Here is a 16,091-nt window from a genome sequence, read left to right as displayed (position 1 = left end):
GGAGTTTTTAATTTCAAGTTTTGTTACAAGCTTAGTTAGATATGATTTACCATTGCTACAGCAGGAGAGAAAATATTCTCCTGCCAAGTCCACAGCACGAGGGCAGCTCAGGCTTTTTTTGCCCATCCTGTGCAAACTGTTCCTGCTCCCGGCTGTTTTCTAGGAGACTGGCCTGCAGCTTCTGCGGATCCTTTCTCTAGCACTGACCACAGCTACCGTCTGGACAGGTTGGCTTGATCACCATGAGAAAGGGTTGTCTCCTTTCTTCCCTGTGTGAAAGCCCCCATGATTACCCCTGTTTGCGCATTCCCAGCGACCCCTCTGCGCTCACGTAGGACAGACATAGCTGTGCAGTGCCATTTACTGACCACATGTTCCTCAACGGCTCAGGGTGATCGGTTTAAAATAGCAAATACTGCCTATTTCAATTCACTTGAAGCAAATCTAAGTTGTCCTAACAGACAAGTTAACTCCTGGGATTCCAGCTGCCTGCAAAGGGCAGTTTGCTTCAGTTCCAGCTGGACCCGTGAAATGCCGCAGCAGCTTTGGAGGAAGGCAGCATTGGTGTTACAGGCAACGAATCCACCACAGCTGGGCAATCGGAGGAGGAAAATTGTTATTCGCTTCACACGGCAGAGCTGTCGATCAGCCCAAAGATCCTGGTGAGACTGGTCACAATGAAAAGTTTTAAAAACCTACTTGGTATCTCTCTGAAGTTCCTGTTCCCTGTCCTTGTATGAATCTCTCAATACATGAGTAAAGCAAAATCCAGGTAAATTGTAATTAAATTGAGTACGTATTAGCACCTAAACGGAAAAAAAGTGCCAAGATTTGGCAATTACCCCAAAGCAAACAGTATGAACAGAGGAAAAACTAAAAGAAATGCTGACATACTGAAATCTTAAAAAATACACTTTGCTAACGGTCCAAAAACCAAAATTCTGCTAGGTAGTGGTTATACCTTGAAGGGAAAAGGAAAATAAAAGCAACCCACTAGTAGGTCTTTTATATCAGTTCAAACAAATTTGAAACTACAGACACTAAAATGCTAGAATTACTTATTTAATTGCTTATTACTGCATCGAAATTGCCAGATATTGGGTTTGACCTAAAGAGAAGCAATTTCAGCCCAAGCGTTGAGGTTAGGAAGTAACATGACATTGATTTAGTCGGGAGCTCAAGTGTGGTGACACCCAGAAGGGACAGTCCTGGCACTGCTCAAGTTTGGTCCAGCCCAAAGTGAGGAGTTTAAAATGGTGGGCATAATAGATGGCAGGATTAGGGTAGTTTTTTCACTTTTAACTCTTAAATTGAATTTCCTTGGTTTATAACACTCGTTACAAACCAGTGCCGTGATGTCCAGAGTATCCTTTTGCATTTACGTTATGGAAATTGTTTGGTAACTCTGGGAGTTCCAGTTCAATGCTATTTTATTTTGGAGTGGTCACTGACTTTGACCGTGGTATAGCTGGATACCGGCCTATCGGTGCTTTACTGGTGTATTGTTTGAGCCATTGGGATCATCTGGGACAGATTTCCGTCTCTGTAATTAATTATAAGATGCTTACTGAGTGGTTATGATCGCTTAAATCTCCAGCGTTGAAGGGAGTGACCTCTTCCACTCCTCTTCTCAAAGCAGTTTCTGTTATTCTTAATTCACCTAAAATTTCAATAGCAACAAAAAGGTGCTGCCACAGCGGGCACATCTCCACTCAATTTCTCCTTGCAAACCACTGCAAATCTTGTCCAGACTTTACATGGAAATGTGCAGTTTCAGTTATCTGGTGTGAGAACAGAAACACGTATCAGAACGGCCCAAGGTTTGCGATGGTGGCCGTGATAAACCTTCATTATCACCGATGAGCACAAAAGCACAACCCAGGTGGACTTGGCTCAACCCTCGTTCCTCTCTGAAAGCAGAGATTTAGGGATAGGGCTGCCCCACAGACAAGAAACTGGAAAGAAAGAGAGGACCTTGAAATTGCAGAAGTTTGGCGCTGCTTTCTTTAGCCTGGTCATTATAGAACGTGCAAAGATAGACACCCTAACGGATTGTTATGGCTTTCTTCCCATGGGTGAGCTGGTGTGAGCAACTGGATGGCAGAAACGTGCAGAAACCTGAGCTGTAAAGCAATCCAGGTTAAAAGTTCAGCTTTCCACCTTTATGATGGCAGGTTTCACTCTCTCACCGAGAATGCCTCATTTGTATTTACTTTTTAGGGTCATTATCTGTCCCACGAGAGTCTTTGTGAAGGTCCAAATTTCAAATAAACAGTACACTATAAGACAGGTATGTGTGGATAATTTTTGTTGTATTTGGCTAAAATATGGGTACTAAGCTCAATAGGTAAACATAAAAGTATGCCATTTAAAACAATGCATTCCCATTAGCGTTTGAATATGTGCCTAAACTCCATGTACACTTTTACATGGTTATGTCATTTCCTGTGTAAAATGGGCTTGTTTATACAGCAGCCGTAGGAAAGATGCAGTAACCCGCTATGTGGGCTATTTGAAGCTTTCTTTAAGAAACGTAAAAACCCCTTGACCCTTGTATAATAAAAGGTGTTAAAAGATAACTGCTTTTATAACATCTTAGCCAAGACCAATAAGAACGTACAAAGCAAACACATTTTTTTATTTTTTTTTTACTCCATAGTCCTGGTCAATCACGTGTTGTTTTATTAATTTACTGTTGCTGTTGTGGAGTAAAATGATATTTAAGAATAAAATTGCATGAGATTTCATTGCTTCTCAACAAATTTAATAAACAAGGAAATCTTAATATTTTTTTGAAAAAACCCAGTAAATACAGTGCAGTAAATACACTTTGCTGAGTGCTCAGAATAGCCCATTTATTCTGTCACTCTGAGTTCACTGATGTCCCTATTTTGCTGGGGTTTTTTTCAGAACTGGTTTCAATGTTCTGCAGTGATTTGGCAAGCTGAAGGAATGCAAACGGGTTCCGTTTTCCCCGATGTCATTTTGAAGGGCACAGCTGTCAAGAAAAAATGACTCCATTAATATAATAGTGATTAATTAGGTGACCCTGTATTAGGGGACAGAAAATGCTCTTTCCCTTGTTTTTTCTGTAAGACTCTACTTTCTGTAATATCTTGAGACAGGTTTTGCCATCCAGGGATCACGGCTGAGCAGAGTCTGCCCAATGTAGTGCCAGAGAAAGGCCATTAAAATGGGGGTATTTCTGCTGCATGTTCAGTCACCGCCTGCCTAGCTTTTGCGAGATGCCATTTATCATGGCACAAAGTCAGAAATAAGCTTTTTCTTGATAAAACCAGATGCCTTTCATTTTGCTCGTGCAAATGGCTTCCAAACATTAATCTTTCTCTAGAAACGTTGAAAGAGAAACACAACTTGGGTCCTCCACGGGCTTAGAGAAGGGGCTGTATATCTTCGCAGGAGCTCTCTTTTCTGCAAAGGTGCAATAAGACTCATAAACTTTAGATGGCAAAGGAGTCATTAACTCACAGCGTTAGCGATCAGGTTACAGGAACCCGTCTGGAGAGGATAAAAGGCTAACGGCAGCACGGGGAGCAGCCCAGTGAAGGAACGTGGGCTGGGAGAAGGACCCAGGGGGCAGCAGGGCTGGGGGAGGCCCACAGGCAGCCCCACGGCAGCGGGGGATGGCGGGGGCTGAGGACGGTGGGGGAAAGATCAAGTCATAAGGTGGACTAAATGCGGGAGTGGCTGCAGAGGGAATGTACCGCCAAATGGGACAAGAGTTGGGCTGGGTGGCGGTGCTGCAGGGGGAGACGATGTGCCTACCTGCCCACCAGGAAGAAAAGCTTTCTGTGAGGGCTGGGTGTGAGTAATTCTTCTTTCTTCCCACTTGCCTGTCCTCGTGCCAGTGGCTTTCTGGGGTTACTCAGACTCTGGCCCAGAAGCTGCTGAAGGCTCAGAGCAGGAACAGGCTGCTGAAGCCCAGCAAAGGCAAACGGCTCCTGCCCATGGCACCTCGCGGCCAGAACCGTCGGCAGCTTTAGCTCCGTTACTCACGGTGGCCACGTGTGCTGCTGCGGGAGCTGAGAGCAACAGAGCTGAGAAACCTGAGCCCGGGTGAGGAGGCACTTTCATTTATGAGGTTTTGAGGTGGATCACGAATTTCACTGCGGGGCCACAGGCAGACATGCAGTCAGTCTCCAAGCCATGTTCAGCCTGAGGTTAAAAAGACCAATTGTGCAGTTCCGGACAGATACTTTGAGTGCTTAACTGGGGCATTTCGGTGCTTTTTACAACAGGCCTTAGCTCCAGCAGCCTGATTCAGAGCACTAAAGGCAGCCAGAGGGAAGAGCCAGGCCCTGGAGAGCGGACTGAAGCGTCTGTGTCCTGAGCCGGGGACGGATGGGTGACACCGGGCTCAGTGCCCCGAAGGAGTCTCCTCTCTGGGAACAGGTATCTGCAGATGGGGTCCCTCTGTCCTTTTGGGATTCAGCTGCAGGCACGAGAGGGACTTGCTGTCAAGGAAAAAAAAACCCAACAGTGGAAAGGCTCCTGTTAAATGTAATAGTCCCTGGTTTGGGTTTTTTTTTCCACTTGCCCAGGGTGTGGAGGGCTTGGGCCCAGATCCTTCTCCCTTCTGCACTTCTGCCTGGCTGGAGGCACCAGGAGGGGGAACACTTCATGTCACAGAACCACAGAATAGTTTGGGTTGGAAGGGACCTTAAAGATCATCTCGTTCCACCCCCTGCCCTGGGCAGGGACACCTCCCACCAGCCCAGGTTGCTCCAAGCCCCGTCCAACCTGGCCTTGAACCCCTCCAGGGATGGGGCAGCCACAGCTTCTCTGGGCAACCTGGGCCAGGGGCTCACCGCCCTCATAGCAAAGAATTTCTTCCTTATAACCAATCTAAATCTACCCTCTTCCAGTTTAAAACCGTTTCCCCTCATCCTATCACTCCCCTCCCTGATCCAGAGTCCCTCCCCATCTCTCCTGGAGCCCCTTTAGGGACTGGAAGGCTCCCACTGCTGCTCGGGAACGTTACATTCCTGCCTGCACCCTCGAATATGAAGCCAGACAGCTGGCAAAGGAGGGCTGAGACAGCCACCCACCCCAGCACCCCTCGCAGGGAGCGCAACCCTTGGGGAATAGGTGACCTGAGCTAGATTTATGATATAAACCACACAGCAGAAGGACTTGTACTAAACGCTTCCACATTCAACTGATTCCTTTTCCTGCTGTGTCCTTACGTAAAGGACTGTATTTCAGACAGCCTGGTATTTCAGGTACGCTGTGAGCGCAGCCATGGGATGCGTCCCACAGGCAAGAAATACCAAGTCTGAGGAGGGAGAGAGGAGAGAAAGGACGGGCTTGGGGGCCTGGCAGCAGCGTGGCTGACACTCAGGCTCTGGGCAGGCAGCCAAACAGCTGCTCCAGCACATGAACGCGTTTGCAAGGAGGTGTCGCCCGCACTAGTGACGATACGTGTCACAGCACTTCCACAGATCCCTGAGCTGCCGCCGGGTGCCCAGGCTCGGTCAAGGACGAGACGTTCGAACACCCAGTGCCTACAGCCCGGCCCTCTTCACTTCGTAGCATCTCTGCTGGGATGCAAACCCACCTGGTGTGGGGCAGTGGTGGAAGATGAATCTCAGATGTACACAGAAATATTACAGAAATGAGGCAAGTTTATCAATGACTTCATGATTTTTTTTAATGGAATAATGTTGTGTGAAGAATATTTGATCAATAAGTTCCCGAAAATGTAAGCTGGAATCTTTCTGAGGCACAGAAACTTTAAAAACAGATTGATTCTTTGGAGGTCTAAGAAAAATGACCTGCTATTTATCTCAAAATATGAACACAGTGGACCTATCTGTCTCCCAAAACATCATAATGTTTTTGGTAAGAGAAAAAGCCATAAGAAATAATTCACTTCTTGCAACAGTAATAAAATATTCCCCATGCCAGTAAGATAAGAAAGTGATGAGGAGCATGTGCTGGCGTTGTCGGAGTTTTAAAACATTTAACCTGCACCAATAAGCCTACTGATTTTTAATAAATCTTGGAATTCTGGGGAAATTCCAGAGGTTTGGGAGACTCAGGAGAAAAGGAATTTAATTCAGTACTATAAAGGGTCACTGTGCTGACCTGGCAATTACAAGCAAATTATGGGGCTGTTGATACTGACTGAATCTTGTGTGATTGAAGGGTGGTAGTTTAATTCATAGGTGATAAGGGCAGGAAGATCAATTAAGATCATTTAGCCTGATGAGCCGCACTTACCCTAGGTAAAAAATTTTACCTCTGAGTCCCTGAGATGTCAGCTCGATTTTTATGGCCATCAAGGCAGCAAACACAACCTTAGCAGTGACTGGGAGAGAAAGAGAGAACAAATGAGAAAACAACACGCAGGCACCTCGGGGATTCACATGACTCGAACACGCTGCAGTACAGGAGAGCTGGAGCAGGGCAATGGGACTGACGAAGTATGAAACAGCTTCTGTGAGAGGAGCAATCAGACAGACTGGAGCCCATCAGTGAGAGGTGGCTGGGGCAAGAAGGAAAAGCCATGAGGGCTAAGAACATGAACGGGGCACGAGTCTTATCCCAAACCAGAACCACAGTGCGCCGAATGACACCTGTTCAGGACGGGTTTGAAACAGATTCTGAGTCCTGCAGCGTAGCCCAGCCGCAGAACCCCTCACCACGCCCTGGTTCGGATGCCGAAAGTCTACATATGTTTAAAAAAAACGAGTAAGTGCGTGGAAGAAAAATCTGCTGCCGAACATGAGTCCACAGGACTTTCTGAGCCACTGGTAGCTGGAACCTGAGAAGCCGTGCCAGGAAAACCTCGCTGCACGTTTGTCCTGTCCTTACTTTCTTTTTAAGGATCTGCCGCTGCCTGTAGGAGATGGGCTAGATGGATCTGTGGTCCGACTCGGCCAAACCATTCCTATGTTCCATATGAAGCCCAAACCTGGGGGGAACTGGTACAGTGGGACCTCCTGGCTTCATCTGTTGAGTAGGACCTTAACAGGGCTTTGGCCACTGTCCTGGTAGAGAGACACGGCTTTCTGATGTGGTCTGTTTTCCCACTAAATTTTTTTTTTTTTTTAAAGGAAGGCTATTTTTAAAGTTCTTTGGAATTAAATGACGCTACGTAATAGCTGGGTATTATGTGTTTGGAAAGAGAGACCCAGGATTGATTTAAAGACCGAAAGTTTTAAAAAGCTCACCACATTCAGCTCTAAGATAATTCTGTGAATATTAGCACTTCATTTTTTAATAAGCAGCTATTTCTACTTACTGTCCCGTTTCCACTTTGAATCAGTGAATTGGCTTCTTTGTCTGAAAAAACTTACTCCCCTGGGCATTGTTCTACCTTTGCAGACCGTGATGAATTTTTTTCCTGTATTTTCTATGGAAGAGGCAGATCAGCCGGGTTATGCTTTTGCTGTGCGCCTTCCTTACCAGATTTTTTTCTTCTTCTTGTGTTTTTTTTTTTTCCTTTAGGCTCTCACCTCTCCAAACACTTTTTGTAGCGTGAACACCAGAACTCATTTAATGTTGCAGTAACAGACTCATCAACGCCACAGAGACACAACTAACTCTGCTTTTACTGGATTTTGACCTTCATCATAGCCCAGGGTTCAGCTTTCCCTCTCAGCTACAGCATCACACCAGGAGTTCTAACTCAGCCTTCCATTATGACCAACGCTGCTTTTCCACAATCACTGCTTTCTAATGCAAAACTTTCCATTTTATAAGTTCTTGCCTCATAGTTGAAAATCCTTGTTTACGGCTGAGTTCAAAAGCAGCTTGGTCCCACTAAAAAGCTCCTGCTTGACAAGTTTTATATAATTCCTGTTACTCATTATGAAGTAAAAGTCACTTTGCTTTTTGGGGTGAGACATTGAGACAAGTAAAGGCGCAACCTCGCGAGCCATGTCAGTGCTAGACTCGGGAGCAGAGACACGTGTCCCAGGCTGGAGAACTCTCCACCTTCCTCTGCCTCTGGGAGGAGGGAGCCCCTCCAGAGGTAACGGAAGAAAGATGCTGACAGCAATCTGCACTTCTTGAACGCTGAAGTGCTGGGCTTCAAGAGCTGGGCTGAGAACTGACAGACCCTCTGCTGCTCACTCATATTCGCTAAAACCCTTTCTCTCAGGACATTCTCCAGACACCCTGAGGATGTGAAGATCAAGATGTAGTTCTCTGGCACAAATTTAAAGGTTACTTGAAAGCCGCTCCGGAGCAGATGCCTGATTCATGCGGATTTAGTTCTGTGGCCAGTCCTGTGAAGCACACGCTTTCCGATGGCCGGAGGAGGTTTGCGCCTCTTGCTGCGAGTCCACAGGGCACCTCTGTGACCTGCTGGTAACTGGTCACTCCCGACCAGAGGGGACATGGCACGCGGAAGTTCTCACTGGCGCCCTGCTCTCCCTGCACAGTGCATTGAGGAGGTTTTATTTCTGGATATTGGGCTGTTTTTTCCCAGTGGTCTCCAGTGTGGCCAGTACGGAATCTCCGCAGCGGTGCTGGCTCCCCTGGCCCAGCCGGCGCAGAGGGAGGGACACCGGGCGAGGACTCCTGCGCTGCTCCTGCTCACCAGCCTCAGCAAAGCTGTGGGAGCACGCTGCCAGGCACAGCTCCTTGACAGGAGGCTGGGCCTTTTCCTTGTTTTTTCGGGATATGGGCACCACATGGGCACTGCATGAGCCACCCTACTGCGCAGTCATAGAATCATAGAATCTTCATGGTTGGAAAGGACCTTTGAGACCATCAACTAGCCCTTGAGGGACCTTGAGGAATCCTTGAGGGTTCTTCAGAGCAGCAGGAGCCTCTCGCTGCCGCAGAAGGGCCCTATTCTGCCCAAGTCACAGCACGCGGCCAACTCCTGTGGGGAGCCCCGTGAAGGGAGGGAAGAGGGAACGACTGCTGGAAGGCGGTGGGGTGAGGTGTGATGGGGACATTTCTCAGCGAAAATTGCTCAGTCTTTGCGAGGAGGAGCTGACAGCATGCCTCTGATAGATTATCCCGGATAGCCAAACCTTGCCCCATATTATATGGTTTTCATCACAAACATAAATGTACTTGGTATAAAACAGAAGGTCAGGAAGGTTTAAGACATGGTATATGAGAAAACATTTTCCAGATTTCAGCTTCCTCCAAGGTAATATGCAAGTGTAATTAAAACAGAACCTGGAAATACAGAGTACAGTACCCTATTGAAAGTGTGTTGTATGAGCTGAACTCCCTTCATTGATAGTTTTCCAAAACACACAGCTGCAATAATCTTTATCCAGGAGAAGGGAATAAATTAAGTCTGAACACCTCTGCATATAGTACAGTACAGTGTATAGCACTGCACCCCATATAACCTCTTAGCGGTAATGGAAAGCTGAAGGAGGCGCAAGTGGAAAACCTCTCTGACCAGCAAACACTTTCTTCTTCAGAAAACATACAGATGGGAAGAAAAGCTCATGAAGCAGAAGCGGGTTGAGGACTGGGATGTCTTGTTTCTGCAGCGGTCTGCTCAAGTCATCGGTGGCAGGGTGCCAAAGCGCACTCCGCGTTTGACAGGTAGGGAGGGAAACGTCCTGGGCTTGCCCCGGCAAACACCGAATACTGATGGCAGGCAAAGGGGAACAAATAGGAGTTTATCATCTTTAACAGCAGTGGCAGCCACTAGGATATAGAAGCTCGGAAAAATTAATCAGGTCCTATTTCTACTTCCCCTCACCAGCTCAGTCCTGGAGCTGGGGTTTTGCTCGCTATGCTCCACCAGGCTCCGGGAGGTGCAGGTGAGGAGCCTGTTCCGCTTCACGTCTGCTTCTCCTCTGGCAGCACTGGTGCAGGAGAGGGGAAACTCCCTCCTGCAGACCACAGCAAGGACCACTTTGCACCCCTAGCCAAGGAATTCCAGATCAGGGAACTGATCTCCATGCTTGCCAAACCTTTCAAGGTCTGTAATGTGTTGTAAGGATTGTACTTTTACTGAAAAATTCTCTTATTTTTGTATTTTTAAATAGCATTTATCCTGGGAAACAGCAGTAGCAAATGTATGCACGCTGAGACCCCAAACTGAGTATTCAGTCTTATGGAGAGCACTATGCACCTTTAAGTTGCTAAAAATATAATTATATTCCCTTAAAAGCCCTTTTTCAGCTTGGGTGAACTTGGTCTCAAAAGCGTCCAGATTTACGCTGTATGCAAAGCAGAAAAATGTTGCAAAAGTGAAGTATGACAAACTTGTTACAAACTACCAGTTCAGCCTTAGAAACGCCACTTCCCTTCAGCACGCAGCCAGAGCTGGGAATCCAGCGGCACCCGGCTCTCCCTGGGCCATCGGATGGCCCTCGCTGCAGCTCTGGGCCGCGGGGTGCTGGGTAGAGCAGCGCAGAGGCACCCGCGTTCGCTCTGGAAGGAGTCAATCCATGTGGACCGGGGCTCCGAGGGGCTGTTATCACTGAGTTCCGCTTCAAGCCCCAAAAGGGTGTGTTAGGCGGGATGCAGTGCCAGACCTGCACCGGCTCCATGGAACATACAAGGCCCTTTCAGAACCCGGAGCACCGTCAAAGTGCAAAGACACTCCGGGAGCCGCAGGGGCCAGCTGGCAGTCCTGCAGTATTGGCACTGCACCAGATATAATAAGACCTGCTGGACCTGAACTGAGTTTTTGCAATTGGGTTTCTCTTTACTGTGATCTCCAGAGCATCCTGCAATACCCACATGGACTGTTTCCCCTCTCGTTATCTGGGGTGCCCCGGCTCCGCTTGCCCCAGGTACCACAGGGAGATCTGCATCCCCATAGGATCGTGAGATTTTCTTTAACTTTTCTCCTGTCGAAGCAGGAGCAGGTGGTTAAGAAGGAAAATAACTATAATTTTAAATCTGGACTTTGACAGGAATTCTAGACTGAGCAGAGGAAAGACTGAAGTTGAAAGGTCTGTACTTTTGCCCTGAAGTATGTTTGTTTTCCAGAAGGAGGGAGCTCCCCTCAGCAAATGTGGGGCTAAAATTTGCCTTATCAAGTTGATTTTGATTCCTCATGTGACTGAGAAGAAAAAAATACAAGAAGTTGTTATGGGACTTTATATATTTAGAATTTTCCAAAATGGTTGATTAACCTGCAACGTTTAAAATGTTTTAAAATACAAAAACACAGGCCTACATAAAAACGATCAGTGTATTTTTCTGTGTAAAAACAGAAAAAGCATGTTCTATGATAACGTTTGAAATAAAATTATGTTCATAGGCAATTAGGAGGCCAGGAACACCAAATATTTTTAAATGCCTTTGTTTAAAAGTTATTTATCTTTCCTTGTTAATTAAGTCAAAAAAGAAATAGAATTGTAGCAACAACCGCTGAACGAGCTTGGGAGAGGCTAAATGCAGATGTAATCTCAGGACCGCAATAGCCCAAGGACCTCTGTGCAGTGCATGGAGAGCCTTTCGAAAGTGGACAGAGATACACAGATTTAAAAAAACACACCGAAAATCTGTTTCCTGGTGAGTTACACACAGAAAGTCCGACTGCAGAGCGGTCTGCATCGAACATGGAGAGGAGGAAAACTGGCAAATAAAAACTGTAAGAGGTCACAGAGGTGCCTTGCCTCTGAAGTCCGAAAAGGGGAAAATTCAGGAAAGATTTAACCTGGAGGTTCCTGTTTGTCAGATGAGGCAGTTCTCACTGTGCCAAATCCCTGGGTGCAGCCCCTTTGTCTTTGCAGTCCTGTATTGCTCACTCCAAAAGACAGAGGCATTGCTCAGGGCAGAGGAAAGCAGAGGCCACACAGGCCCCAGACTGCTGGCTCACCGTACTGTACCTCGTATTTTTGACAGCATGCCCATTTGTGCTTCTTATTTCTGATGGCACTACAACAAGCTACTTAAAAAAAAAGCCCGTCAATACTGTTTCATTCTCTTTTATTCTGAGGAAATATGTGTATATCCATTAACATGGTGAAAAAACAAGTAATATGATAAAGGTTATATAAGAAAAAACTTGCAGAGCTGTGATAAGAAGCTTTATCTCCAGAACAGCCAACTAAGAGGTTCTCCACATCTCTACGATGCTTCTCACGGCAAAGAGCCTGAGGCTGATTTCTTAAATATTAGCCAAACTCTGCTCTTACCTAATACCTTTAGGAACTTGACATCAAAGGGAGAAGAAAAGGGCTCACACTGAGCATCTCTATGTTAAGTATGAGAAAACTTTCACCGTGAAAGACTGGAATGAGCTTCATATGGAAACTGGGAATCCCCTTACTGAAATTTTTAGGTGCAGGTCAGAGAAACATGCACCAGAGAGGCCCAAGTACATTTAGTACAGGAAGTGGAGGATGGTCTAGACGATCTTTTTAGCTACATACCGACAGGATTTGCGCCTGTAATTAATTATGCCAACCAAGGAATAATATAACAACCCAGAATCAAAGTCTCAGTCTCTACCACAGCCTAGAACACCCAAGTGAGGGCAAACATTTTAAAACTAGCAAATTAGCTAAGCATCACAGCTGGCCTGGAACATTTTGACACTTCTTCATGTAAAAATGACAGTTTGTCAAAACTGAAGTTTTGAGGATAGATAAATACACAGTTTTGACAAGGTGGCATTCTGTGACCAGCACGGAATTGGGCAAAATACAAAGCCTTTGTCCCGCTCTCCCCATGGAGAACAGCTGGTGACCTAGGCTGGGGTACTTCTGTGCAATGCTGTCAATCTTCAAGTTTTGCCCCGATTAAGATTAAGGGATTTTAATCTGAACTTTTTACACCAAGGGATTTTAATCAGAATTTTTCACACTGAGGGTGGTCATCGCAATTACGCCAGAGAGGCCTCTGCCCCTCTTCCAGTCTTTCCTGTGGCACTTCATATCACCAATTAGCAGTTCACTGAATCAGAAAGTCAGTGTCTGCTCTGATAAATATGTCATTACCAGGTGCCCCAGTCTCCCAGTTGATAATACTCAACTCTTCCATTGCAACTCTTCTTTCCTTACGTGCTCTGCAAATAGAGTGCCTGCAATTCAATAGGGCTGTGGTCCTGAAAAACAGCTAAGTCAGTAGAAGGCCACCTGAAACTGGATCAAAACAGCATTAAGAATAAGATAAAAATTCCTAAACTGGCTTACACACGCTACACCAAATCAAAATTGTTTAAAAAAATGTTAGGCACAACTTGGATCTGGCAGTTGTTTTGAAGGGCTTAGTTTTGTCAATCCACTCGATTTTGGTGTAGTCTTTTAACACTGAAGAAACGCTTGTGCGTTTTTAACTCCAGCCCTTCACTGCCAGCTCCCTCCTGCTTTTGGGCTAAAAAAGTCACCGTCCCTTGTTGTCTCCATTCTTGGTAATGAGAGGATTTGGACCCTTATCCTGTCTTCACATCTGTGGATAACAGGTGGACATTGAATTTTCCTCCATGAATTTTTTCAAGTCTGGATAAGCTTCACACTCTCCCTTTGCGTTCGGGTGCTTGCTGGACTGAGGCTTTAATTAATAGGCTACAATTATATCCCCCCTCCTGTTCTGCACAGCAGTTTTCTTGTCAAAGTGAAGCCTTGACAGCCACCACAACACCCCTAACCTAGACCTAGTGTGCTCTAGAAAACCTTACGCTCTGCAGAGCCAAAGTTAAACCTGAATGCTTGTGCTACCGCAGCCAGGAGGCAGGACTGCTCCTCTCAGCAATTAGCAATTTTGTCTGCTTAGTTGTATCGTCAAACTGCCTCCTCACTTCACCCACCAGTCCCATCTAATCAGACATGCAGGAGCAAAGGGAGGCCTCTGCCACCATCCTGACACGCGTTGATCATCACTGCACCGTCTGTACAGATCGCACTGCTTGGCCCCATCACCAGAAGCAACCATTCCTGCTGTCATTAGGCCTTTCCTCCACCATGCCTGTCCTAAAAAGAGGACTTTGTGGGTAGATCGTAGAGAGTCACCTCTCCACCCGGCTTTGGCTCACTTTCTGCACCCTGTTTCTCTGCCTTGAGCACAGAGCAGTCCCATGTCCCTTCTAGGTCACACTTAATGGCAAACCTCACCTATTTGGAGGATTCTGCAGTTCCTCACTCCCTCCCTTCTATGCCCCTGCCCTCCCCCAAACTCTGAGTCTGTGCTCATTGCTGTCTCCACACACTGGTGCCCGATCAGGATCCTCTCTCATTCTCCAGGCACACATACATCCAACCCCACCACTGCTGTTCTCCAGCGTGTTTTAGCACATTCAGGGAAGGAAGTTTCTTTGTCCCTCTTTGTTTCCCATTCCTCCTTCACTTAAACTCCTCTAGACTTCTTTCTCTCCGCCCATGATTTGTGGCCCCTTATCTCCTCTCTCTAACAGCTGCTCCCTCCAGCCTCTTGGAATGTCAAACCAGAAGCCAGTTGCCAGGCCTGCAAGGAAGAGAGAAGACAGGATTTAGGCCAAAGCAGGAGGCTCATTAAAGATAATCTTATTAATAAATTAATTACTATACTAAATAATGTGAAACTTATTTAATAATTCATTATATAAATTAAACATCATGATATCCTTTCTGATTCTCTTTCCTGTTCAGTCAGTTGCCAACACACCTAAGGCCATTGCTAATGTTCCCCCGCATGTTTTAGCACATTCACGAAAGCAAGTTTCTCTGCCATTGTCAATGGCCTCGGATGAAAGAACAGCAGCAGTTAGACAGGAACTTTGCTACCCTACCTCTGGGACTACTTCTTGCTGGTTAAAATGCTCTCCTAGGAGCAGTTCCTCACGGAAGACTCGTTATGACTGAGGTAAGACTCACGCAGTCACGGAGCTGCCCACTGAGCAGAGCTGAATGGTAGGAACCTGAGGACAGCAAGGACTGTGTACGTAAAGGGGAGTAAATTGCCAGTGCTCTGACTGAGGAAGTCCCCTTAGAGCTGAAATTGAAATTCAGACCCATCTCCAACTCTTCTGTCTCCATGTCCCCTTTGGAGGCAGTCTGATGTGCTGTTCTGTGCACATGAGGTAGCTGTGTTTGGCTAGACTGACGTGAAAAGGGTTTAGTGCTACACGGAGAACGACGTAACAGTGATAGGCAAAGGCATCTTAGGTAAGATGGTAATTTTCTCCAACTGAAATGTGTCAAAATCCTCCTGTGCATCATTAGGTAAGACTAACACAGGTGAGTGTCAGGGGCTGGCACACTCAGCATATTTATCAGACACATAGCTCCGAGTTAGAAAGTGTCCGCTATGGTGGGGAGACCACTGCGCACCGCTGTGAGACTCTGCTACTGACAGAAGGCTTTTCTCTGTATGACTATACACTGTACGGGTTATTGAGCTTCATCCCTTTTCATGACTCTAACTCAACAATGGCAAAGAGGAGGCTTCAGAAAAGCGTAATCATTCTCCTCCATCGCCTTCTCACAAAAAATTGCTGTTACGAGTGGTATTTAATATTGCTTTGAGTCTAATACACAGAGGCCAGCTAAGCAAACAGAATGAAGCAGACTAGCTTTAACCTTCCTCCCTAGAATTAGCCACAGGCACGAAATGAAACGTAGCATATCCCTGACAGAGCTATAGTTCCCTTCATTGTTCAACATCCAGCCCCACATCAGAACAACTTGTTCGCTAAACACGTTGTCAGATACACTTAAACCTATTTCAGCAGATAGTTGTGGTGAGTCAGAACATCTTGGAAAAGACCCACTGCAGGCACAGGGAGCTGGGATGCCTGAGGAAAGGAAGTCCAAGCAAGTGATTCCATTGGCCCCCTGAGGCCTGACATTTAAGAACATATGAAAGATTTCTAAGGACTACTGTGGAGTTTCATGGCCATTAAAGCAGCTGCTACTGCCCTCTTGAGAAGCTGACATCCCAGTAAATACGCTGGGAAAGAGAGGAGTAGAATATTATAGTTCCCCAAGCCCTTTAAGCCAGCCCTGCTGCTGAGAAGCCCAGCCTCGCACTCTTCCCCAGCTGCTCTTGCTCACATCTGCACCAGCCTCCCGTGTACCAGGACTAACATTTGCGAGGTGATGTGGATGGGATACAGATTAAGACTGACCTGGCAAAACAAGCCAGCTCATTTCAACCCTTCGGGCTGCTGCTCAGGTTCACTCTGCGGCCTCATGAAAGCTGGTGCCAGCAGA

The sequence above is a fragment of the Chroicocephalus ridibundus genome, chromosome 12 (assembly GCF_963924245.1).
Source record: "Chroicocephalus ridibundus chromosome 12, bChrRid1.1, whole genome shotgun sequence".
Lineage (NCBI taxonomy): Eukaryota > Metazoa > Chordata > Aves > Charadriiformes > Laridae > Chroicocephalus > Chroicocephalus ridibundus.
This window is presented reverse-complemented; position numbering follows the sequence as displayed.